This window comes from Barbus barbus (genome assembly GCF_936440315.1).
Source record: "Barbus barbus genome assembly, chromosome: 35".
In the NCBI taxonomy this organism is placed as follows: Eukaryota; Metazoa; Chordata; class Actinopteri; order Cypriniformes; family Cyprinidae; genus Barbus; species Barbus barbus.
The window spans coordinates 11,147,154-11,173,812 of NC_136763.1; the positions used below are offsets into that span (position 1 = coordinate 11,147,154).

The 26,659-nt window shown below is 36.2% G+C and overlaps 1 pseudogene across 1 annotated transcript; it reads right to left on the bottom strand.

The window, feature by feature from the left end:
* Nucleotides 1-485: 485 nt before the first annotated feature.
* On the bottom strand, nt 486-26,190 carry LOC306854777 (histone deacetylase 11-like; annotated as a pseudogene). Its single transcript has 10 exons — nt 26,081-26,190; nt 21,877-22,027; nt 21,428-21,479; nt 19,922-19,948; nt 19,453-19,569; nt 14,351-14,389; nt 12,107-12,169; nt 4,629-4,725; nt 2,065-2,238; nt 486-722 (listed from the first exon to the last, which is right to left on the bottom strand). The product of its transcript is annotated as a histone deacetylase 11-like (transcript).
* Between the last annotated feature and the right edge of the window lie 469 nt (nt 26,191-26,659).

The following is a 26,659-nucleotide window of genomic DNA, read 5'->3' on the forward strand; positions in this document are numbered from 1 at the left end:
TCAGTTCTCTTCCTATGCCCAACTTGTGGGCACCAATTAAAAAGGTTTACCCAACAATGAAAATTCTGTCATTCCAAACCCTTGTCTTTCTTTTGCGCAACACGAAATGAAAAATGTTCTTTCCCATATAATAAAACTGAATGGATTTGGAATGAGTGTGATCAAATGCTGACAGAATTTATTTTTGGGTAAACTATTCCTTTGAAAATTGAATGTGCAAACAAGCATTGCATAAAATACCCTTAAGAAATGACGGAAAAATTAAAAATATTTCCCAATTTCAAAATTTCACTCCAAAACTATCACAAAAAATGCAACATCCGAGTTAAATAGTTCAAATCAATGAACTATGAAAACTATCCTGAGTCAATCTCGGTCCAAACCACCAAACCATTAGATCCCTGACCAGAACATTATATATTAGTTCTAAATGTTTGCATTACGTAAATGAACAGTGTGTTTGGCACACTTGACAAGGTCCAAGATCAGGAGAGTTTAAATGGCACTGATGACACAGATCTTCTCATCATGAGCGATACATGTGAGGGTCCCGCACCCTCTAAAGCCTCTTCACCAATCAAACCCTGTCCGTGGAGATTCAGGATGGAGTCAGCAATGATGCGGGCGGTTTTCTTCTGGTAGCCCCCTGACGTCACCATAAGGATGGGGATTCCTCGTCGCCGCACTGCCCTGAAGATGATCTCATCTCTCTGTATGATACCCTGAAAGAGAGGTGAGAATATTTGAATACTCCGGGTTAAACATGGCTTCATATGTAATGAGTAATTTTAGCAAAATATCAATCTGAAATTAGTTTGGTCTCTTTCTTCAGAGTTAAGTAAATTAAGGTTTACTGGCTTATTTTCCAACTTGAGCATAAAAAAGGTTTTTGCTTAAAACAAGAAAAAAAGTCAATGGGGTGAGAAAAAATGCTAACACTTTAGAATGGGGAACACTTATTCACTATGACTTTTCCCTCAACAAATTCCTAATTTGCTGCTTATTAATAGTTAGTTAGGTAGTTGTTAAGTTTAGGTATTGGGTTGGATTAGTGATGTAGAATAAGGTCATGTAATAAGGCATTAATATGTGCTTAATTACTAGTAATAAATGAGTAATATTCTATTAATATGCATGCTAATAAGCAACTAGTTAAGAGACCCTAAAATAAAGTGTTAGCGAAAAACTTGTCTAAAAACAATCTTAAAGTGTAATGCACTTTTTTCTGAAGTAAATATATATTGTTTCATAGATTATTTAATTTTTAGGGACCAATTCTCACTTAACTAGTTGCTTATTAGCATGCCTATCATGTTAAAGTCTTTTTTATTTCTTTTCATTTTGCTCACAAAAAGTATTCTCGTAGCTTCGTAAAATTACAGTTGAACCCCTGATGTCACATGGAATATTTTACCAATCTCCTTGCTACGTTTCTGGACCTTGATCGTGTAAGCACCCTTGCTGTCTCTCAGATTTCATCAAAAATATTTTAATTTGTGTTCCGAAGATGAACGGAGGTCTTATGGGTTTGGAACAACATGAGAGTGAGTAATTAATGACAGAATTAAAATTTTTGGGTGAACTATCCCTTTAATGCTTTGTTAATAGCGAGAACTGGACTTTAAAATAAAGTGTGACCCATTTTTAAGATACTATGATTAATAAAATGCTTGTTGCAGAGTATAAAATTTTACATGAACATTTAATGATGAAAATTCAATAATGCGCAAGTGAAATACAAAAAGTACATAATCTTGCATAAACTAGCCAATTTAATTTATTAGGCATAATAGGTCACAATGGCATAGGGTAACCTCATGTGCAGGCATATCAAACACTGTCACCAATAATACACTGTGATATATGATTTTAATAAAAAGTCTTCCTTCTAACCTCCCTCCAAATCTTCAAAATGAAGACGTTTTTCAGCACTACTGCCCATTCATCCTGAATAATTGATACAGAAGTTTATTGACCAGGCTTAAAAAAAAACCTGCCGAGCTGAAGCAGTGCATCTCAGATCTGATATGGTGGACTGAAAGAAAGAATGAGTGACAGCTGTACCTGTGGGGATATAGCTAGCCCTCCAAGAGGGTCTCCATCAAGAATGTCCATGCCTGCATTGTATATGATGATGTCAGGCTGTATTTCATTCAGTGCCTGAATGGAGCTCCACTTTCTGTAGATACTCCATGTCTTCTGTGACCCATTCCAGCTCCACTTTTCGTTTAATTGCCCCTGAAGACCAAATTAGGCTTTCATCACCTTAACTGCAGACGAAGACAAAGGGAGTTAAAATGTCAGCAAACAGAATCGATAACAGCATTTCAGAGCAGTTGCACTCAAATACTGGACAAGGAACCCAATTAAAATAACCTATTAAAAGGGTTAGTTCACCCAAAACTGCACATCCTGTTCCAAAAGTCATATGACTTTTTTATTGTCCTGTATGACTTTCTGCTCTCTGCTCTATGGGGACCAGGGTAGGCCAAATGTCTTTTGTGCTATATACTAATATCATAATAGCTTTTTAAAATGTAAGTCATTAGTCAATTAAAACTGCTTGATATAATTGGTCACCATTCACTTTAACTGTATGTAAAAGAGCAGCCATGACAGTCAGCAATAAATATTTACTTTTAAGAAAGTAAAGAAATTAAGAAATACCCACAAACTATTTAAAATATACAGGTATGAGGGTAAGTAAATTACAGATTTTTTTAAGTAAATAAAAAAAAAAAGATACATCCTTCTAAAATCTGGGGGGGGGAAAGCCACTAAAGATTTTTCTGGCTTTCTTTTTTTTTCACCAAATTAGCTGTGGATGTAACTGAAAAGTAGTAACTATTTATTTTAAACCAGGCTTAAATAAACGAAAGAACATCTTGCATTAGTTTTTACCTTTTTAAAGGCAAATAGAGCACAATACCTTGCTTTCTCTGAGGCTTTTAAGACCTAATTAGTCTCTTGTGCCTTTCCAGGAGGATGAGAGTACTACAAATACACAGAGTCAGAAAACGGTGGTACGTTTTCTTTTGAACCTACTGAGAAGTCACAGAGGGAAAAATGGTTTAGAAAAAAAAAAACGAATGAAAATTTTAAGGAAAGTAAGGCCATGCAAAACTTATCATGAGAAGCCAGAATGTGCCTTCAATAGAGCGAGGGGAAGTTTAAGTCAGAATATTATATGTTTATTAAACCTTATGCTTAGCTGGTTACAGTATGTGAACGCATTAATGAAATCATCTCAGGTTTGACAAGTTGTCGCACAGTGTGCATTGAAGCTGAACAGAACAGCAATATTTCTGTCACTCCTACTCAAATGTTTGACAGAGCGAGGTGCAGATAACGGATGCGTTAATTGACGAAGATTATAATGTGACCAAATCGGTGCCAGTTAAAGCGTGTTGTCAGTCATTCCTTCAAACCACTGTGGGATGTTTCTTTGATATCGAACATATCAATCAAAACATTTCCTGAAGGAAATATCAGTGCATGCAAAGCAGAAAAAGAAGACCAATCACCATTCAGTATGCAAACGACAATGACATCAACGGCCAATTCAAATTTGAATACAAATTAATAAATATATATTTTTTTAAAAGGTAAAAATAATAATAATAATAAAATAAACTGGAGGCTGGAAACTGATTAGATTTTTTTTTCTTCTTTTTTTTTAACAGATTACTGTAAGAGACGCTGGCATGTAGATGTGTGAAAATATTTGTATCTGAAGCAATGTTTAAGAATGCAGTACACGAAGATGTAAGAGAAAAACAGATATGTGACCCTGGACCACAAAACCAGTCTTAAGTGTCAATTTTTCAAAATTGAGACTTATACATGAATAAATCAGCTTTCCATTGATGTATGGTTTGCTAGGATCGGACAATATTTGGCCAAGATACAACTATCTGAAAATCTGGAATCTGAGGGTGCAAAATATTGAGAAAATCGCCTTTAAAGTTGTCCAAATGAAGTTCTTAGCAATGCATATTACTAATCAAAAATGAAGTTGATATATTTACGGTTAGAAATTTACTAAATATATTCATGGAACATGATCTTTACTTAACATCCTAATGAATTTTGGCATAAACATTTTTTTGATAATTTTGACCCATACAATGTATTTTTGGCTATTGCTACAAATATACCCCAGCGACTTAAGAAGACTGGCTTTGTGGTCCAGGGTCACATACATTTTGACATCCCTTTTAGTTTGCATGCAAACTATTCTTTATATTTTACATAAAGAAGGGTGTTAAAGTAACACTAGAAATGCGTATGATGAAAATAAGATACAAGCATACAGTACAAGTACAGTAGCATAAGGGTTGCAGGACACTGCCCCCTGTAGGAGAGCAAAAGCTCTAACCATAAGAAGGGTGACATGCATTCTTTCATTTCCTTTCATCTGCCTTCACCTAAGTATGCCATTATTTGTGAGTGTGTGTAGGTGTGAATTTGTATAGATATGCAAATAAAGAGCAAGTCCAGGCTAAATTAGTCAGATAACCATGATCCAAAGCGCTTCGGCTTCTCATATCACTGTGGGACAGGATATCTTTACATAATCAGGATCACTTCAAATCCCCATTTACACACTCAAATGCACATTAACTCACTCTTTGCATATCCATCTCCTGGATAGATGTGGCGATTATAGACATCCATTATGTAAACATGTCTGTCTTCCAGGAAATCCCGCTCGTGACCATTTCCCTGCAATATGCATCAAAGAGCAAATGTAAATTCAAATTATGTGGATTCCTGCTTTTTGGACTAATAACTACAACTAAGATTAATGTTGCGGCTGGTTTCAGAAACTACAGTGCATTAAATATATATAATAAATATATGGTCTAGTGGTTAACACCAATATTATTGGTGATTTGAGGAGAAAATCTGCTCAACTCTACATAATGGATTTTAACACAGCCAAATGTGTTACAATGAGCTGAAATTACTATATTAAATTAGAATATTCAATAAGTCAGCTTGCAAAGAATCATAAGGGTTCAAATCTGTGGAAATCTGCAGAGCTCGGTGGGTGAAATCCCATCTTAAATGCTGCAAAAAAGCAGTCTTGTTTTCCATAAAAAAAATAAAAAAAATCCTCAAAACAAATAATAAACCATTAAAGAAGTGTGTTTCTTTGAAAGTAAAAATGTGTAAAAATTTAAAGAATGATTACAAAATAATTGTATTATTAATTTGTTAATAATATGATAATCTTCCTTCAACACATTATCAAAATGACCAAAACCAGTGTCCATTCCACCCTTAATAATAATAATAATGATAATAATAATAATAATTATTATTATTATTATTATAATATGGCACTAATAGACAAATTTCATTAGAAAGCCCTTCAGGTAAAATGAATAAACTTGATTTTGTATATAATAAAAGTATAAGATAAGTAAATCATCTTTTTGGGGGATTTTTGGGGAATTTTGTAGGAAAACAACAAACATAAAATAAATCTTTTTGCAGTGTATCCCATGGAGACAGACGGCAGGACATTTTGGGTAAAGATTTCAGAACTTGTTTTTCATGTATTTTACAAAACTGTTCACTCACTCAGCTCACAAAAATCTCGAAACAGCTTGTCAACAATAGTTACTGTAATACAGTGTATTACATGTGTCCAATGTGAGTGCAACTGCTTTTGTTTCTGAAATAGAGCATGACAGACAGCAAGAGATGCGAAGATGAGCTTTTCCGTAGCTCTTCTCTGTTAAGTGTTGAGCTCTGTGTTCTGAAGACACAACATTTCCATCTCTATTCATTCCATCCTCCTCATCTGTCACGTACAGCGTCTGGCTATTGTCACTTTTAATTTAAAACTGCTGCAAGGCCCACAACTCATGTGTACGACTCCAGTCTCTTATTCCAAAACAGCCCTGTCTCTCTGCTCACAGCAACCATTAGCCAATTATGAGACTATGAACCACGCGTTAAGGACACATTCACATTCTCCTGTCTGCACCATCTGTGCACTCAAGCAGCAAAACCTTGCTGCTGGCAAAAAGATATCCATGTAGCAATTTTGAGTTTGGTCCTCTGAAATCTAACAGGCAGCTTACATTAATAATATATACAGGAGTGATTACTGAACATGCAACAGCCCTTAAGTTGCACTAATGGTCTCTAGCAGAGGTGAACTGTTACAGAATGGTAATATTACTGCATCTAATGCGTCAATGCTATTATAAGACCAGAGGACGGAAGGTACAGTATTTCTGCATCAGAGATCAGGTCAGCCAACACCTCAGAACTGGAACGCCCAACGGCTTGTTTTTACATAAAGACATGCTGGAAATGTCAGATGGACCATTTCATTGTTTTCATGTAGATTCACCCTCTTTAGTTTGCTATAGGTAGTTTGATTGGCCAGCTGTCCAGTGCATTGTGATTGGCCAAATACCTGAGCGTGTGACAGAAATGTTACGCCCCTTGCTATATTTGGAAACACACAGCGTCTCCAGGACATGGCGGCTGTGGCAACAATACTACAGCGAGAATAAAAGTTTTGCCTTCTTTCTTTGCAGAAACATTTGGGAGGTGTTATGCAAATCTTCCCACACAGCGACGTAGATATGTGGGAGCGTGTTTAAATGAGGCATTTTAGGAAGGCATGGACGAGTCTTAACTTTTATAAAGAATTTCTCTTTGGGTTTGAGACTTTAGCCTTTGCAACTTTACTACACAAACAGCTTATAACACTCAAAATGGTTGGGTATGTCATTGTTGGGTATGTAACATTCCACGGGTGCTAACAACTACTTTTAGTACTTTGATTCTTAATATGTTATCTCATTGTGCAGATAATACTGGTCCTTAGCAAACACTTATGAATTCATATATGCAAGTGTTGTCGCCAACAGAGACCATTGCATGTCATAACTTTAAGCCTTTAATTGGAGCTTTAACGCCAACGTCTACCCTCTCGATATTTTCACAGCCGTTAAACCCAGCTGAGACAGCGCTTTCAGGCACTTTTATATGCCAAGATTCCCACCTTTGTTCTGCTTGTGGCCCTCCATGAATTATTCACCCGGCAATGGTATTGATCTGATCTTGTTAGCTTAGTCGATGAGCAAAAGACTATAATTACAATCAAGCCACCCTTAAAAATGCGTATGCCAGTTTTATGTGCTACTGTAGCACCAAAATTATCAGGAACAACAACTCCTGGGTCCATGAGAACTTAATTAATAGGCTGAGGTAATTATCAGAGGAGGCGACTCATTAGGATGGAAAGTGCAATAAACTGCAAATTTAAGGGAAACATGCTGATTTACAATAATTAAAGGAAGGATATGATGTGTTAAGAATAGTATTCGACTGAAATGGCTGGCTGATATAAAGACTATTGTTTAAAAGTTTGGGGTCATTAAGTTTTTGTTTTTTTAAAGAAATTGATACTTTTAAGGCTGCCACTAACGACTATTTTTATTTCGATTAATCTATCAACTAATTTATCGATTAATCGATTAATCTAATCTGTTAATTTCCCACAAAAAAAATCAACAATTTTACTTAAGAATATTCATTAAACCAAATGGAATCCAAATTTCTATGAAATACTTTAAAGCAAAAGTAAAGTGCAACATAGAGTGCAAGAAGCAAGTGTCCATCTCATAGTCAAAGTTCAGTATTATAGTGTAAGAATGACAACATAGCCACGTGTTCTAGTCTACTAATAATACAATTATAATCAAAAAACACTTTTTAAAAGGAGTATTTACCAGAAATATTACCAGAATTTATTTAGGTGAAAAATGTAAATGTGCAGTATTTCATAAAAATAAAAAAAACATACTTTTTTAAAAATATAAAATCAATTAATTGGAGATGTTTTTGATTATTCAAATTTAATGGAACCATTAAAATGGAATCCCGAAAATAATAGAAAACAGAATTTGGTAAAGATAAAACTGTAAAACTCAATTAATTATTATTTTATTACAGAAAAATTCAAATGGAAAAAACTGAATTTGGAAATAAAATGGATTTCATAGGGCCCTATAATTGTAATACATTTTTTGTGGTAATAAAAATAGATGTAAGTGAACAATAGCTTTTAAAATGACTTAAAATACATATATTATAGTATTGATGCAATAATAATTATTTCAAATATAGTATCAAAAGCAAGAAATCATATGGTTTTATTGAACAAAACCTAAAATACCTAATGTATTATAAACAATAGAGCTAATGTGCATTACGGCCCATGGTGGCGGTGGGGTTATGGTATGGGCAGGCGTATGTTATGGACAACGAACACAGGTTCATTTTATTGATGGCATTTTGAATGCACAGAGATACCGTGACGAGATCCTGAGGCCCATTGTTGTGCCATTCATCCACGACCATCACCTCATGTTGTAGCATGATAATGCACGGCCCCATGTTGCAAGGATCTGTACACAATTCCTGGAAGCTGAAAACATCCTAGTTCTTGCATGGCCAACATACTCACCGGATATGTCACCCATTGAGCATGTTTGGGATGCTCTGGATCGGCGTATATGACAGCGTGTTCCAGTTCCTGCCAATATCCAGCAACTTCGCACAGCCATTGAAGAAGAGTGGACAACCTGATCAACTCTATGCGAAGGAGATGTGTTGCACTGCGTGAGGAAAATGGTGGTCACACTAGATACTGCCTGGTTTTCGGAACCCGCCGGACCCCCCCAATACAGTAAAACTGCACATTTTAGAGTGGCCTTTTATTGTGGCCAGCCTAAGGCACACCTGTGCAATAATCATGCTGTCTAATCAGCATCTTGATATGCCTGAAAAATGGGGGCAAAAACAAAAGTGTTGCGTTTATAATTTTTTTCAGTGTGTATATATATATATATATATATATATATATATATATATTATATATATAAAATATAAATAAATAAAAAACACATTGTGAATTATTAATTGACAGATCTGCAACTAACAAACTTTTGCTTATCGGCAAGAGGGTGACAGTCTTACAACATCCAAATAGTATCTGATTTATAGCAGATATAAGTTTAATTATCATTATAATTTAAAAAAATTACTCAATTGCGGTTGAATATGAATATTTCTCGATTGTGAGAAAGGGACAGGGTTCAAGCGGACTAAATAGAAAGGGACAGGATTACTGGACACCGTACCAGAGAGAAGTCATTTTACTAGAAGATCATGTTTTGACATTTTAATTAAAAAAAAATAATGAGGTAAAATAAAATGAAACAGCCATGGTTCACCATAACATATCTTATATGAAAATTGATGGAGAAATTTCAGTTCATTAAATTTTTCCAGCAAAGATCTTTCACAAGGTGACATTTTGCTTTCTTGATTCAAATTATCTTGAAAAACTATAAAGCAACAATATTAACTCACTGAAAACCTGACAACATAAAGAATTACGGATGTCTCAGAAGTGATGAGTGTGACAGCTGTCATCTGAAACTCTTTGTAGCTGATTGCCCATTTAGAGCTCTACTTCTTAATTCAGCTCTCTACCTCAGAGTCCTTGGTTGTGAGACAGCTCTCTTTTTCATTCTGTTATTTCATCAAGCACTTCCTTGTCTCTTTCACTTCATCCAGCTCTCCTCTTGCTCGGGTGAGCATGACATCAAACCAAATATTTTCTGCTCACCTTCACTGTCCCAATGTTCACAGAGAGAAGCTAGATCACAATGAACATGCATTCTCACAAGTGCTTAGCTGCTTTGGTGTTAATTAGTTTGTAAGTCAGCCTATAAACACACTTGTGACCAAGCAAATATCAAGATAATTATAAAACAATGACTGACATATGGCTGATATCCATGTGAAGTCTACACTCTTGGTTAAGGATCATAAAACCTGTAATTTAGTGGGAATGATTAAAGAGGAGTCATTTTATTAATGAGTGGGATAATTTACCTTCTCAGCACTGCATTGGATATGACAGATTCTACTGCTGCTAAGACCAACAGAATGGCTTCTTACAATAATCATATCAGGTCTCTAAAGGGGTCATATCATGCAAAAAACTCTGTGAAATATTATTACAAATGAAACTCTTTATTATTTTAATATATTTAAAAATGTAATTTATTCATGTGATGCAAAGCTGTCTGAAGCAGTCTTCTAATATGCTGATTTTGTGCTAAAGAAATAAGACTGAGATTTATTTTTTAGGATTCTTTTATGAATAGAAAGAAAGAAAAAAAAAATCACAATTATGTGAAATATTTATAAGCCCAAACGTTTGAATGGAAGTACATCAACAACATCTATTTGGAGTACAAAACACGTAGATAGTTAAAGTAAGATTTAAATATAAATATTTCAAATTAAAATACATGGTAAATAAATTACCATTTATTAATAAATCTAAACAGTATTGAAACATATTTGGCCACAGAAGCCATGAATGAAGATGTTAGGATGTCTGCATAGATGTCTTAAAAACATAGCAAAAAGTACCCCCCCCCCCACACACACACAAACAATTTTAAGTGTATTTAATTTTAAGGGTCAAAAAGAAATATATAAATAAAATAAAAAAAAATTGTATAACAATATGGTTATGTAAAACATTTGGAGGGATAAGCCAGTTTCTTGTAAACTAAACTATAAAATAAGCCATTACCTCATTACACATTATAAGAGCATGTACAATATCAAAACACACTTGACCGCCCAAAAAAGTAGCATTGCTATCATTGAGTAGTGATTGCCATGGCAATCATCCAAATGACACACTCAACAGCCAACACTAACGGAGTCATGACAACAGAAGAAAGCACGTTTCAGCTCAGGGCCGGAGTGGGATCCATTTTCAGCCCGGGAGTGTAATGCTCAAGACCAGCCCACCACCTATGCCCATCCAACCCCCTCCCCCCGTGGTGGAATCTGGATAAATGAAGTGACAGATCTGTTCTTACTATCCTGTTATATTTATTTTTGACATGTTTCAACAAAAAAATATGAATAATGTAAATATCGCCATAAATATCAATAACAAATCACATACTGAGTTTTCTGCAACAAAGAGTCCAACTGTTACATTATGAAAAAATGGTTTGCATTCAAACAAAAATATAGTGCAATAAGAAATATTCTACCTTGGTATAGCCTTCTACCATTCTTCACAAGTTTTGGTTTACACTCAGAACTGAAAATGGCAAAGCCTTACAGCATCAACAACCGCCTAAGCAATGCACTGGTTTCTGCAACTTTGTTTATTACTGTCTCAGTGTCTATAGACATGAGGATTTCCTTTTCTGTGCCCATTAGCATGAATGACTCTAATTTCTCTTGAGACATTGAGCTTCTTAGCCTGTTCTTAACAAATTTCAGTATTGAGAAGCTTACATTTAATTGAAACAGATAATCAAAAGAAAAAAAACTAAACTGAATAAAAAAAAAATCCTTCAATGTAAGTCACTTTGGATAAAAGCGTTTGGCAAATTCATAACTGTAAATGTCGCTAGTCACTGTACCTCGAGTCGCCAGTTCACATGTGCTGGTTTGTCTTCTTGACAAAATATTTGTCAGTTTGGCACATTTGGCCGCGTCATCCTCCAATGCCTTTCTCTTTTTTTACCTGGCTTTTTCAGCGCCTCCAGGCATCTTTTTTTACTATCCATTTTATTCTTCCCGCGATTAGCGCACTCTCGCTAACTCACAACACAGCATTAATGGTTTCGGTTTGTCTCCATGGCAACGACCTGGGACACGCGCTTGTGTAGAGGAAGAGAAAACGTCACACATTTTAATGTTAAATTCAAATTAGCTTAGTTATCAGTCACACAGTAATTTAAACAGATATACGTTATTCTGTGTATGTAAAAAATAAAATAAAAAAATAAATAAAGCAGGCGAGTCTGCCGGCCCAATTTACGAGTGGGGTAGAGCGGCCCACCGGGAATTCTCCCGGTTCTCCCGATGGCCACTCCGGGCCTGTTTCAGCTGCAAAAGAGTCAAAGCTTTTGCATAAAAGTAATCAGAGTGCAGAGTTATTGATTTTGCCTCCAAAAAGGGGGTATTATCTCGTCCACGGCGTCAATTCCATTGACTGACAGAGTGGAGTTGGAAAAGGACTGCTCACCTGATGGGCATCTAGATCGATGATGGTGGCCCTGGCAACTCCTTCCACCCTCTCAAAGAGAAACTGCGGAGGGAAACACACAAGGGAGGCAGTTAGGATGTGCCTGACAGAGGAACAAATTGCAGAGAGGTTTGTGGATCTCACGACATAGCAACAATCTGAGAGTGGAATGAATGTCGAAAAAAAGAAATCAATGGATGAGTTTCAGTAAAAAGATGGTACAGAGATACCGAACAAGATGAGTCTGTGCAGGATGGTTTAATGAAACTCAGAGGCTGGATTGTAAAAGGTTTAATGACATGTAAGTAATCCTCGTATCTTTAGTCTGTTTATTTCTTAAATAGAATAAAATGATATTATTTCTTAACAATACCATAAGCAAATCCAAAACCCAAAAATGTTTGTTTCCAAAGTAAAATGTTAGCCAATAACAAGAGCAGATGAATAAGAGTGGCAAAGTTACAGTAGTAAAACAACACCATATGTGACCCTGGACCACAAAACCAGTCAGAAGTAGCACGGGTATATTTGTAGCAATAGCGAACAATACATTGTATGGGTCAAAATTATCGATTTTTCTTTTATGCCAAAAATCCTTAGGATATTAAGTAAAGATCATGTTCCCTGAAGATATTTTGTAAATATCCTACCATAAATATATCAAAACTTAATTTTTGATTAGTAATACGGATTCCTAAGAACTTCATTTGGACAACTTTAAAGGCGATTTTCTCAATATTTAGATTTTTTTGCACCCTCAGATTCCAGATTTTCAATAGTTGTATCACAGCCAAATATTGTCATATCCTAACAACCATGCATCAATGGAAAGCTTATTTATCCTGCTTTCAGATGATGTATAAATCTCAATTTCAAAAGATTGACCCTTATGACGGTTTTGTGGTCCAGTGTCACATATTTGATCAGTTGGAGATGATTGACATCACTTGATTAAGTTCCTCATGAAATTCAAAAAGTACACTAATACATATGCATTTAAAGACTATTTTCAAAATCAAGATATATTCAATTAAATATATGGCATTATTTTTCATATTTATTAATAAAAATATATTTTTAAGTGAATTTGGATAAAAAGAGTTGAGTAAAATAGCTATTCACTCAGCAATATTAGATGTTGACATTGGTCATCATAATTTCAGTCAGCAACTGGTCAAAGATTTAAACTGTTTAACTGCCATGTTATTCATAATTCATTCATATTATTTACAACTGTTTTAGATGACTAATAAATGGCTTATAGGGGTGCATTTTGCAATCTCTAATGTATAAACCTCCTCCTTTGTCACTGGAGCAGTGGTGGAAGCCTCCTCCTGCATAAAGCAGAAAAGAGCCTTAAAAACAGTTCAGTGCATAAAAATGATGCCTGTTTTCCAGTGCCACCAGAAGATTTCCATCTGAATGTTCCCTCAAAATGTGGGTGATTGAAAGACTAGTTTTTAATTAGGATCGTATTTATACATTCAGGCAACAGATCCAATCTGTCCTCCCATGACCTGCCACATTTAGCCTCATTAAATGACTTTGCACTCCGGAAACTCCTCTACAGGAGTGGGCCGGTTGCTGATTAGCATTTATTGCTTATTCACACGACCCCGCTTGCTGATTCACACCTTTCAATTACTGTGCACCACCCTCCAGAGAACAACGCGCGCATTTGAATGAATAGACGTCGGTTGTCTATTAATGTTTAGCAATGCAGAGGCAAAGAGCGGCTCTGTTGCTCAGGGGCAAGAAGGAAATGGCTGAGCTAGCAGGAGCCACGCTTTTTCTCCCGGTTTCTTCAGAAACGAGGAGGAGAATAGAATAGTGAATGCATTGATACATAGCCATCTTTGGGGAATTTTGAATGAAGTTACCAAGATACCTGTTACATCTTAATATTAAAGAGTCAAGGGCCATCGCACCAGTGGTACATGACTATTTTAAAAATATATTATAAATAATAATAATAAAAATATTATTTCATGTAATTATTACATATTCTTTACTCAATGCCACTCAATGTCAGTTGAACGGAGACAAAATTAGAGGGAATTGGTTGTGCAAGTAATATTAGGATGGTTGAGAATCACTACTTTAAATGATCAATAGTTTGTCTGAGATGGAATCAAATATGCGGGGAGCACAGCAAAATCCAAAAGCCACAGTAAAATGCACTTATTCACTTGGCAACTGTTTTTCGAGTAATGATTGGGAACATTAGAGAGAGAACTCACCCACATTTATTGCCCATCCTCGATCCATTGCCAGCTTTCCAGCCTAGGTAAAAAAATAAATTAAAAAAACGAGAGAAAGAGAGAGACAGAGAGAGAGAACACTTTACTTTCATGGTTTCATTTTCCAGCTGGCATTTTTCCCCTAACGAGTCATCAATAAATGAACAGAAAAACAGAAATTTGTTCATATGCCGGATAAATCAAAAGCAGAGTAACTTGGCGCTAAAGCTGAGGGAGGATACAACATTATAAGAACTTCTTTCATCTCTGATTATAAATCCTTTTAACTTCACACAGAAGTTCTGTGCATATATCGTCTCTTAACGGTTTAGGGGGGGTTTTGTGCAGCTTTTTACAGAGCCTGTGCATTTCTAATATTTAAATACACTCAGTTTAGTCATTTATTTTAGTTGTTAATACTTTCCTCATATATTCGTTCCTTTATTCACTTATCTGTCTCCTATCTTAGTTTAGCATTTCTGTTATTATGAACATAAGGGAAATCCAATCTATCGAACACATTTAATGGCAGACGAATAACAGGAAATGTCTTTAAAATAGCATTTCTATCACAGCAAGGGTTATCCATTTGTCTATCACAGATAAGACCATCTTCCAAGAGTGGCGCATTCCAATGAGTTTTGCAATAAAAAGAAAACTTGACGCTACTTTGTTGAAATAATAATCAGATTTTTACTCGTCTTTTAAAATGAGACCAGGTCGTGTTTTCTTTTATCATTTCTTCTTGTCAAAAGTAATCGAATTGCCTCCTTGAGTCTTTGGAAGCTCTGCAGTACCATTCAGTGGTATAGCCTTAAATAAGGTTATGTTGAGGGACATTTTTTATAAATAGTGTATTTTTTGCTTTTTTATTCCTTTTTTGCTTTTTTATTCATATATATATATATATGCACACACACTATCATTGAGGTCATTAAGGTGTTTAATGTTTAGAAAAGAAGCATCTTATGTTTACCAAGGATGCATTTATTTAATAAAAATCAAGTAAAAACAGTAACTTGGTGAAATATTGTTAAAATTTTAAAATAACCATTTTCTATTTTAATGTTTTAAAATGTAATTTATTACTGTGATGGCAAAGCTAAATGTTAGCAGCCATTACACATGATCCTACATAAATCATTTTAATACTCGGATTTGATGTTCAAGAAACATTTCTTATTATCAACATCCTGGTGAGATTTTTATTTTTTTATTTTTTTACAAACATCTATTAAAGGCCTTTTACAAAAAAACAAAAAAATCAATATAAAGTAGAAACTATACACTATTGTTTCTGATTTGTGTTGCTTATCTCTTATGAATTTGTATTATTACACAATCTGAGCTATCAACTAATGATAATTTTAGACCAGTTTAACTGTATCTAGAATTGATATAGCCAGTACACTCAGGACACTCTCCTCAGAGTGCATTTAAAGCTACTTTCAGTCACTCATGAAGTAGAGTGCTAAACTGAGAGGAAAGCTCCACACATGTACAAACACACACACACACACACACAGTGCTCTTGAGCTCAATCCCTTGGCTGCAGCCAGTGCATGGCTTTGCATAAGGAGAAGGTTATCAGTGAGCCTAGAGCCCTGAGCTGCTCCTAGGAGGCACAGCTCAGCTCAACTCAGTTCTATCTTTCCTTTTTAACTTTCTCCTGCTCTCCCTCTCCTCAGGGTTTCTACTGATAGAGGATCCATCAGTAAAACTGCATCAAAAAGTTTGAGTCTGCAATCATTTCAATCAATTCAAGGACCAGAGTGCATATAAATTTACTCATGATTAATATTTTATTCAAATCATTCAGTGCTCTTCAATGAAACAGAAAAGATAACATGGAAAAAGTCTATAAAGGCCTCAACAAAATATGTTTTTTTTCCACAGTAGTTCACATTCAGTTCAGCCTGATATATATAAATGCACACAGAAATGGAAAAAAGTGCACCAAGGATGCAAAACACACTAAATACAGCAATATTGTGTAATATTATTACAATTTAAAAACTGTTTTAGATTTAAATCCACACCATTTTAAAATGTCCATTATTCCTGTAATGGCAAAAACTAATTTTCAGCAGCCGTTATAAATGCATTTTTTTTTTTAAAGTGCCAGCTATAATGTATCCCTGTTGTTTAGACTTTTGCTTCAATATGATGAAATACATTGCCAAATATTATTGATTTATTTATACCAACACTTTCCAACTGATGCAAAGACTATCACAAGTCACTTGCACATTTTGACAAATCCCCACCTGTGTTTAATTTCACTCCCTACACCCCTAAGCAGAGTATAAGTATATAGTAAACACAGATCTATGAAACATTGCGACAATGATGACTCAGTTTCCTGGGACACGATTAGAATTCGCTCATTCACAGTGGCTCTGGGCCATGCTTATTTTTAAATGTATCCTCTTCAGAGTCTAAACAGGGCTCATATCAGTGCCCTTTCTAGTCGAACTACCCAAATGACATCACGACCGCTCTGTGTGAAAAGCATCAATTTATAAAAACATCCACCGCCACGTTCGGCATCTCTAAACTCAAGCACGACCGCCCTATCTGTAACTGAAGTAGTGCTATTAAAGCAAAGACAAGTGTGCACATCTGATCTCATTCTTAATCATCATATTAAGACTCTGATAATAAACAAATCCACAACAACAGAACAGAGATTAATGATACGAGTCTGCCCATTATGACAATTCCTCCCAAACGCCCACAATTACACAGCGGATGTTGTCTAACCTTGAACTTTCTTGCTCACTACTTAAGACGGGGACGGCCCGCACATACTCCCATGTTCCCCGAACCAGAACTACAGCTCCATCGACTGCTGACTGAAATGGCAGTCAATTAGCAGGCCGTGAGAAGGGCTCAATGGGAGGTATAATTATGTTCTCGGGCTGAGAGGGACGTGTGGAGCACACTCATTGCGAGTTCGTCTGCTGCGCAGTGCAGTCTGTCAGAGCGCAGATGCACTGTGGAGAACACCTGGCATAGCGCAAAGTAATTTACTGAAGTCTTTTACATCACTGGAATAACAGGGAGGATAGAAAGTAGGGAAGGACGTCCTCAAGATGGTACTGCTGCTAGAAGATTGACACCAACATGCCTTAAAGGAATTTCCTGGGTTCAGCTCAATCAACAGCCTTTTTGGAATAATGTTGATTACCATAAAAATTAATTTCGACTTGTCCACCCTTCTCTTTAAAAAGCAAAAAATCTGGGTTACTGTCACAGTGAGGCACTTACAATAAAGGTGAATGAGGCCAATCTGTAAACATTAAAACACTGCTTTAGCCACGAGGCATAAACAATATGGGTGTGAACATGATTTATTATGAAAAAATAAATCGCATTTAATTGTACAACTTTAGTCAAGTTTTAACAAAAAAAAAATCATGTTATTTGCTTATATAAAATTATAAGCTTCATATTTCTGCTTTTAAATCCTTGTAAGCGCTACACTGTCTATGTTTGCTTTTTTAAAGCAAAATTGTTGTTTTTTTGACAAGTAAAAAATTATTTAGGTGGTAATATAGTCCACATAATGCCCAAGCGCAAAACATGCCATTAAATATGTGATGCATTTACACAGTATCTATTGCTTCAACAATTTTAGATTCTGTTCGAATCAGTGAATCATTTTTAAAGGAATTGGTTTACTTATTCTGAAGTTTCAAAAAGACTCACCCTGCCATTACATTAGCATCGCAAAAGCGATTTTCCACAAGCAAGCACCTCTCAGATTTTCCCAAGAAAATGTAAATCTCAATTACTACTATTATTATAGATAAATACTGTGATACACTCTTCTTGGTAGAAATACCAAATGGTCTTGAAAGTAGTATAGCAATTCTCAGTTGTGTTCTCATTGTGTGCTAATTGCTTAAGTTTAAGCAAATAAAATATTTAAATACAACAATTTAACCATCAGAAAGCTACATTTCCTACAGAGAAAACTGTCATGGGCTGAAGTGCGCAAACATCCAAGCAGGTTATTAAGATCCAAAAACAGAAACCTCCTTTGAGAAATAAAAAACTGAAAACTCATTAGGAATTGAAGTAGCACTCTCAGCCTTTATTTTTTGTTTCTCTGCTTAACTCCCAAGCAGAAAAACAGCAAGTAATGTGTCTGCTTCAAGAGGCTGTTACCTGTGAGAAACTCCTCCGAGCGTCTCTATCACAGATGTTCAGAGCCTTTCCTACCGGCTGTTCCTCCCCAGGTTATTTCAACTTATGCCAATGAGCGGCCCAAACTAGGCCCTCACAAACAACTTTCTGTCATCAAATGTTCCTGCTTCCTAGCAAAACTTTGAACAATACTCCATGGAGCTGGAGCCTGAGTAAGATGATGACTCACTGTATTACATTCTCCGAGTAGTATAACACCTGGTGTTGTACAAAACCTACTGAAAAAATCCTAAAGCAACGTGTACACCATTTCTTTTAAAATTTCTCTGTATTTGCTTGCAGCATAAACAGAGCATTAGGAATAAAACCCCGTTAGAGCTTGTAGAATCTTAAGACCTACAGAAACACATGAGATGGATAAACTGAAGGAATTTCTTTTGACTTTCTATTTGATATGTAAAGATGTGTAATCTATCAGAACCCTATTTGTATCGCATTAATACAAAGTCTTAATATGATACAAATAGGTCTGCTGGACAATAAAAGGAAATTACTTGGGCAGCTATAAAACTTTAAAATCCTTTTTGATTTTTATTTCTTTTTGATTCTTGCAAGTGAATTGTATGCTTTTGCTGATCATAATAGTCCAAATGGGAACTATGTTTTCTATTAAAATAGAAAAGGTCTCACAGCTGAGAAAGTCTTTATTATAAAGCTGCAGTTTTTTTTCCCAAAGACCTTTTTCAGACATATGCCCGAATTCACTAAAGATCAAAGGCTAATAAAAATTTGCCACAAAAGTCTACAGGAACTGTATTGACGATGTCTTACGCACTTGCCTTTGACCACCCAGACGTGCAAAAAAGTTCAGTATGAATTCATAAATTCACTGTATTGTGCATGTTCTAATCTCCACATATACATTTCTGGGTAAAATGGATATTCAGAACCTACCATAATGGTTCCTTCTGTTTGTGTTCGCAAAGGTTTTAGAACTTTGCGCTGTACCAGGAAGTTGGGCAGGAACAGGACAGGTGGGATTTCTGTGATGGTGACAACCACCAGCGACCACTGAGTGGGAAGAAATCACATGCACATAAATTACTATTACTATGCCTTCTAAATTATAATGAACAAATATTGTGACATTATTTCGGATATTGGATATTGTGAAAATAAAATTGGTTGCTGTAAAGAAATCAAAACAGAAAGCTCTAGGGGGATGATGGTGGATTGTACAATGCATCAGGTTTCCAATCTTGCTCTGGGAGTGAAAAATAGTTGATGCAGGGGGTAATTTAGTGGAAATGCAAACTGGTGGCGAAATGTTAAAGCAGGATAAATAGACTGTACTAATACATATTACAGAGTGAAAAAGTGTGAAGCAAGTACAAAAGATTCGGTCACAGTAGAACTCAGATACCTCTCTGCAGCCCTCCAAGATAGCGTTCTGCATGCATTAAGGGGAAGAGAAAATACATACACAGAGCCAATTTAAAGTGTGACCAAGTAGCTGAACGATAAGCCTTCATAAGTGAGCAAAGAGCAGTAGGACTCAGCTACAGTACAGGTGACAACTGAAGCAACACATGCATCACCAAATATAGATTCAGGAAATCGAACGCCTAATTTAAAGGAATAAGTTCACCCCCAAATTAAAACAGTCATTTATTTACTCACCCTCATGTGATTCTACGTGCATTTCCATGAACACAAAATGAGAAACTCTGAAGAATCTTCACAGTTCTCTTACACAACGAATGTGTTAAAATGCCACAATGCTTTACGCCATCCATTCTAGCTAAATATGGGTAAAAATATTGATTTTCTGATTAATTGTGATCTTCGTTAAAGCAAGTTCGATTCTATGGCAGCATTCCCATATCGCTTTTCAGCAGCAACGTGTCTGTACTGAATCCACATACCAAGGCAAACACAATTGAATTTGATAAGATAAAAAGGGCCATATGCTGTAAAACAGCAAGAACAAATGACTCTTCTTTTTAGTGAATTTAGTGAACACAGCACAACTGTGTAGTCCGATTCACGACCCCATGACTCTTCTGAGTTGGTTCTTTTTATTGAGCAACAAAATACAGCTCAATTCAGGAACAAATGACTCTTTTAAAGAGGTTCTTTTTAGTGAATAAAACAAACAACACAACCATCATAATCTGATTCACAAACAAATGAGTCTGTCCTTTTTAGTGATTTACAAACATACACCATAACTAGTGTAGTTCGATTCATGAACAAATGACTCAGTGAGCCAATGCCTTTAATCAATCATTCAATAGAACAACTTTTTGATTCTCTTTCATCGGAAGTCTATAACTGAAGAGTTAATATTTTAAAAAGCTCAAAGTTCTGGAACACCACAAGAATGAGTAAATAATTACAGAATTTTCATTTATGTGTGAACTGCTCCTTTAAATTTTCCTCACTGTGCAGACTGCATGATGGGGCAGCTGACTTGTGTGCTTTAGAGCCTCTTGGCAGACTGGAATCTTTTCACTGCGAACTCATTGATTTGGACTGAAATAAAGGCCTGCTCTGAGTAATCCAGTGCAATTTGCTATTGTACACTTCCTCTGTGCATCACTGGCTCATTACTGGTGAGATGAAATTAGAAGTCTAGATGTCTTTTTGATAAAGTAGGGAATGTCCACACAGTCATAATGGGGCTATAATAGATTAAATTGATTCTTCTTTTGGCACTGATCTCATAGAAGGTCACAATAAGTACATTTGCAATTTATTGCAAGCCGGTTTGAGGCAAAGGACAAACCAATTAGAAAATCATGTTGCTTTTATAATTGGATATTTGTATTGCTTATAGTAATCTTTTGCCATCAGTATATGGAGTTATGGGTGCCAGGAAAAGAAGTGATAACACAGGGCATGGGTACAGCAGACACTGCATCTCTACCTTGAGTCTGTTCAGGTAACGTGCGGTGTGAACCACAAGAAGATCCGCCTCGCTGGCCAAATCAATGTATCATATGAAAGCAACAACGAATGTGAACACGAATATCTGACAGTCGAATAAAAATACATGGTGAGCTGTGGAAGCTCAGCACATTTTCAACTGTTAAGTGAACTAATGAGGAAAAAGAGCTTGTGCTGCTGACTAGTTTATCTGAAGAGCTGCCAGAGTTACACTTTGCCCCTGACCTTGCAGCAGCAGCTGAGAAGCCAACATCCTCTTGCTTCTGTTCCCGAGGGGAGTTCAGCTTGCCTGATTATCTCTGCCTCACTGATTGCTCCTCTCTCTATACTTCCCTACATCCCTCCACCTATACTTCCCTACCACCCTCCACTTGCAGCTGACTTGCAGCTCTTTGATTCCCCAATTCTTTTGTATATTTTATAGATCACCTTACACACTGGTCAGAGTGCCTGCCTGGCAAACTCCACCTGGAGTTGTGCTGCACACCTTTTAAGAAGCGAATGTTGTACTCTGGGGAATAGACAATAGGCAGGCATGTCGTAGGAAGGGGCCTCTGCGTAAAGTTCAGTTTGGTGAGAACTGTGGATGAATATGTAATGCAAATAATGTATGTAAATAATCATGCTTGTTTACAGCACATAAGAGAGTGTAAACCGTAATTGTAATTGTATCAGTGTCATGAGTTATTTTGCAATAACAGCCATTCGAATGTACATTATCTTTCATTTCACATTACAAATGTGGAAAAATTACAGCATGTAAACTTTCGAAAACATTACCTACCCTTTTTTTCCTCCCGAATCTTCTTTTTTTGACGTTGTGGCTACAGCATACCATAATTTTCAGCTTGAAACACATCAAATAACAGCATTAGTGGGAAAATAGTCACTATCTGTGTGACACTGTTTTTCTATAAGGACTCTGTAAGCATTTGCTACGTTTTATGGTTATCATTCATATAAAGACAGCCTATGTTATAATGACATTATTGTTGCTAATAATGTACATACATCGTTATTTGTTTACGTTTAGTATTATCAAACCTATCCTTAACTTTCGCAATAGCAAAAACTACAGATCCCAGAATGCCTTGCCTGTTTTGCGCAGGCGCTACTAATTTGGAAGACGCAACTGTGCAGGAAATATTTTCGCTTTAGAATATGCTTCCCGACGTCTCTGGATAAACGAAATGGACCTAACGCGACGTGCAAACTACTTGTTGAAATATCCAGCCGGACCCAACTTCACAAAGGCATTTTCTTTTTGACTTTCTTGAAAAAAAAAATAATATTTATATTTATATATTTTTCTACTTTTATATTTATTTTATTTCTACGGTGAAATTATTCGTCGTCTAGGTGTTTTTTATTATTATTAGTAACAGAACACTTGCAACAATCCTCTTAATGGATAGTATCGTTGTTTCCCTTAAACATTTGCAGACAAGAGGATTGTGCGCATATTTAATCGTCTGCGTGTAGTTCCTCCATCTGAGCTCCTTACGCACGCGTCCTTTACTACGTCATACAGACAACAATGCTGAACTCAAAAATTTATAAAATTAGTTTTTGTAAGAATTAAACTGAGATGTATACGGACAACATAAATTCATTATTCAACACTAATCCATCAATAATATTCATTCAAATCACGTTGGTATAAAATATCATGTAAGAAAGTATTTTGTGTTTTTTCCATATAAAAAAGCATTGAATATTAATCCTATTAGAATAAAAATAATATTTAAAAATATATATTTGTTTAATGACAATTTAATAATTAATAATAAAGGAATTTGACCTTTGAACAGCTCACATCAACAACAAGACATGGGAAGTGTGTTCCAGTAGCCCTTCGCTGCAGAACAAGACTATTTAATGCTTAGTTGCACGTTTATAACTCCCTTTTTTTCTCAGAATAGACCTGCAACCCTCCAGCTGAGGATCTCTATAAACTAGTCCAGCTGAGGACAGCAAAACGTGATGCTGTTATTTAGAAAGGGCCTGTCAGAAAAACTAATAGTCTCATTTTTTAATCTATGCATTTGCATTGATGCACATAAACATAATTTCAATAATTTATGAGATATGATGAAACTTGTACTTCACCTCATTTATTTCATAGGGTAAACATGTCTCCTAGTTGCTGTCCCCAGAGTTGTAGTTACTAAAAATATCTGTTTGTGTAGCCCTTGTACAATACTGACGTCATCACCCCCATCTCAGAGATGAAGTGAAGCTGTATCCCTTACTCACTAGCTGCTTTCTCTCAGCTCAGAGTAACCCGTGAGTAAAAACCGTCATCCAGCTGTTACGTAAGATAATACAATAGATAAAAGAGAATAGATAGCAGTGAGTGTGTCCCTGCCCTCGTTGCTAGCAGTTTTATCAGTATCCTAATTCCTTCACAGGCTGTGGTAATCTAAAGGCACCCACTGCTAGCATGTAATGTAATGGGTCTTCGCACTCCCCACAAAGTATAGTCTCACTGTGGCTGCTCTTTGAAGCTGAGGCAGCCTATGGCATGGCCTGAGTAGCTTCTTTCTATAATGGAATATTTTTGCATAAATTGAGACTTCAGACTTGTCTGTTTCTTTTTTATTATTTGAAGAAACTGAGAGTATAGAAATATATTCCCCTCTGCAATGAAAACTGACCCGGTCCTTAGGTGAATTTAATTAATACACTCATGACCTCATCATAATGCAGCTTGCAAACTGGTTCATCTGCATTTCTCTCTAAAGCTGCATATTTCAGCCCCCTTTAAACGGTTCTGTTGGTTATGTGAGACATCCTGTTTAGTCTCTGAAAGAATTCGGTCTCTCTCTCTGGAAACCTTACAAAGAGTTTAATGAGTCATTCAAATATGTACATTTTTCACATTGTGCACAGAGGCCAGAATAAAAGTCCTTGGGGCTGACTCTCAGTTATAGTTAGAATTCTGCTTTAATAAATTCATTTTAAATAGTGGATTTAGATTAAAGTTTTCAGATTAATTCATAGCGAAAAGCATACACTCACCGGACACTTTATTAGGTACACCTTGCTAGTACTGATTTGGACCCCCTTTTGCCTTCAGAACTGCTTTAATTCTTTGTGGCATAGATTCAACAAGGTGTTGGAAACATTCCTCAGAGATTTTGGTCCATATTGACATGATAGCATCACGCAGTTGCTGCAGATTTGTCGGCTGCACATCCATGATGTGAATCTCCCGTTCCACCACATCCCAAAGGTGCTCTATTGGATTGAGATCTGGTGACTGTGGAGGCCATTTGAGTAAGTGAACTCATTGTCATTGTCATGTCAAGATGGGTACACTGTAGTTATAAAGGGATGGACATGGTCAGCAACAATCCTCAGGTAGGCTGTGGCGTTTAAACGATGCTCAATTGGTACTAAGGGGCCCAAAGTGTGCCAAGAAAATATCCCCCACACCATTACACCACTACCACCAGCCTGAACCGTTGAGACAAGGCAGGATGGATCCATGCTTTCATGTTCTTTACGCCAAATTCTGACCCTACCATCTGAATGTCGCAGCAGAAATCGAGACTCATCAGACCAGGCAACGTTTTTCCAATCTTCTATTGTCCAATTTTGGTGATCCTGTGCGAATTGTAGCCTCCGTTTCTTGTTCTTAGCTGAGACCCGGTATGGTCTTCTGCTGCTGTTGCCCATCTGTTTCAGGTTTTGACGTGTTGTGCGTTCAGAGATGGTTTTCTGCATACCTTGGTTGTAATGAGTGGTTATTTGAGTTACTGTTGCCTTTCTATCATCTCTAACCAGTCTGCCCATTCTCCTCTGACCTCTGACATCAACAAGGCATTTTCGTCCACACAACTGCCGCTCACTGGATATTTTCTCTCTTTCGGACCATTCTCTGTAAACCCTAGATTTGTTTGGAAGTACAAAAAAAAGAGTCAGTATTTACTTACCTTCATGTGTGTGTGTTTTTGTTGTTGTTTTTTTTGAAACACAAAAGACCCAAAAATAGAATATTGGATTAATCTTTTGATGAATCTTTGCACAGCTTTCTTTTCGACTTAAGAACCATAAAAATAATTAATATGTTGAGTCTTTGAATTCCATATGAATCGGGTTGCTATTCACAGGAAATCTTGCCCTACACTGGCATGCTGCATTTGGAAATGAAACACAAGAACCAATTTTAGTATGGCATTTTAAAATGTCATTTTAGTATCCATGATGTTAAACCTGGCATATCAAATTTAATATAATTTTATTTCCGTTCTTCTGAAAGACAGACCAATTGTATGCTAATACATTCAAGAAACAAGCAGCCACAAACTTTCTGAAAAGTTAGATTCATTAATTTAAAGTGATATATTGTTATACCAATTTATTACCACATTTCAACAGATGGAAGGTTGAAAATCAGTCAGCTTAAACAAAGTCTTGATTATCTTTTGATTTCTAACCAGAGTGTTTGTCAGAGAAGGATGATAGTAAATCATCTGTTGCGCTCTGTTCTGTCATTTTTCAGATGGCTCGCTGTAAGCAAGCAGACATTTCACCTGGCTTCTGATACCTGGTTGATCAGTTTCCATGACGACAGTCAAAGAGAGATGCCAGCAACTGCCCATGTTATCATCAGCGGCTTGGTTCTTACAGTGGATGTTCCAGGCTTTGTGCTCCTTTGTTGACTGCAAAGGTGTGGACAAGCTGTTCCGTGGAGCCGCTCACGTTGTTTTCTGAGATACTGCTGCTGCTATATACCATTCCTCGATGACTCTCACAGTGAAATATTGCTAAAGGTGACCAAAAATGTAATAAGTTTGTGGGAGTAAGCGCTGCTCATTTTAAGATCTTTAAAGGAAGTAGGGAATAACTTTCATACCGAGGGCTGGTGCAATTCATCTATGAGGCGACATAAACATCAAAGTTTGCCATCGGTGCACTGCCTGGAATTATGAATCCTTTGTTCTCTGTCTGGAAGGTCTTTGTGACAGAGTTGTGTGATAAATGGCTATGTTTAAAATGTAGGGTTTGAATGCACCAGGGTTAGTAGGAAGATAAAGGAATGTCTTCCTGTACAGGAATATCATGGCACTGGTCTGAGAATGTTCCTTGGTCTCAGACTCAAGATTAGATCATTGTACGCCACAATCTGACAGCTAAAGAGTTAAATATCAGCTCGCTATATGTGATTGTCATTCTAGAAGGGCCTGTTGGGATAAAACTATAACAT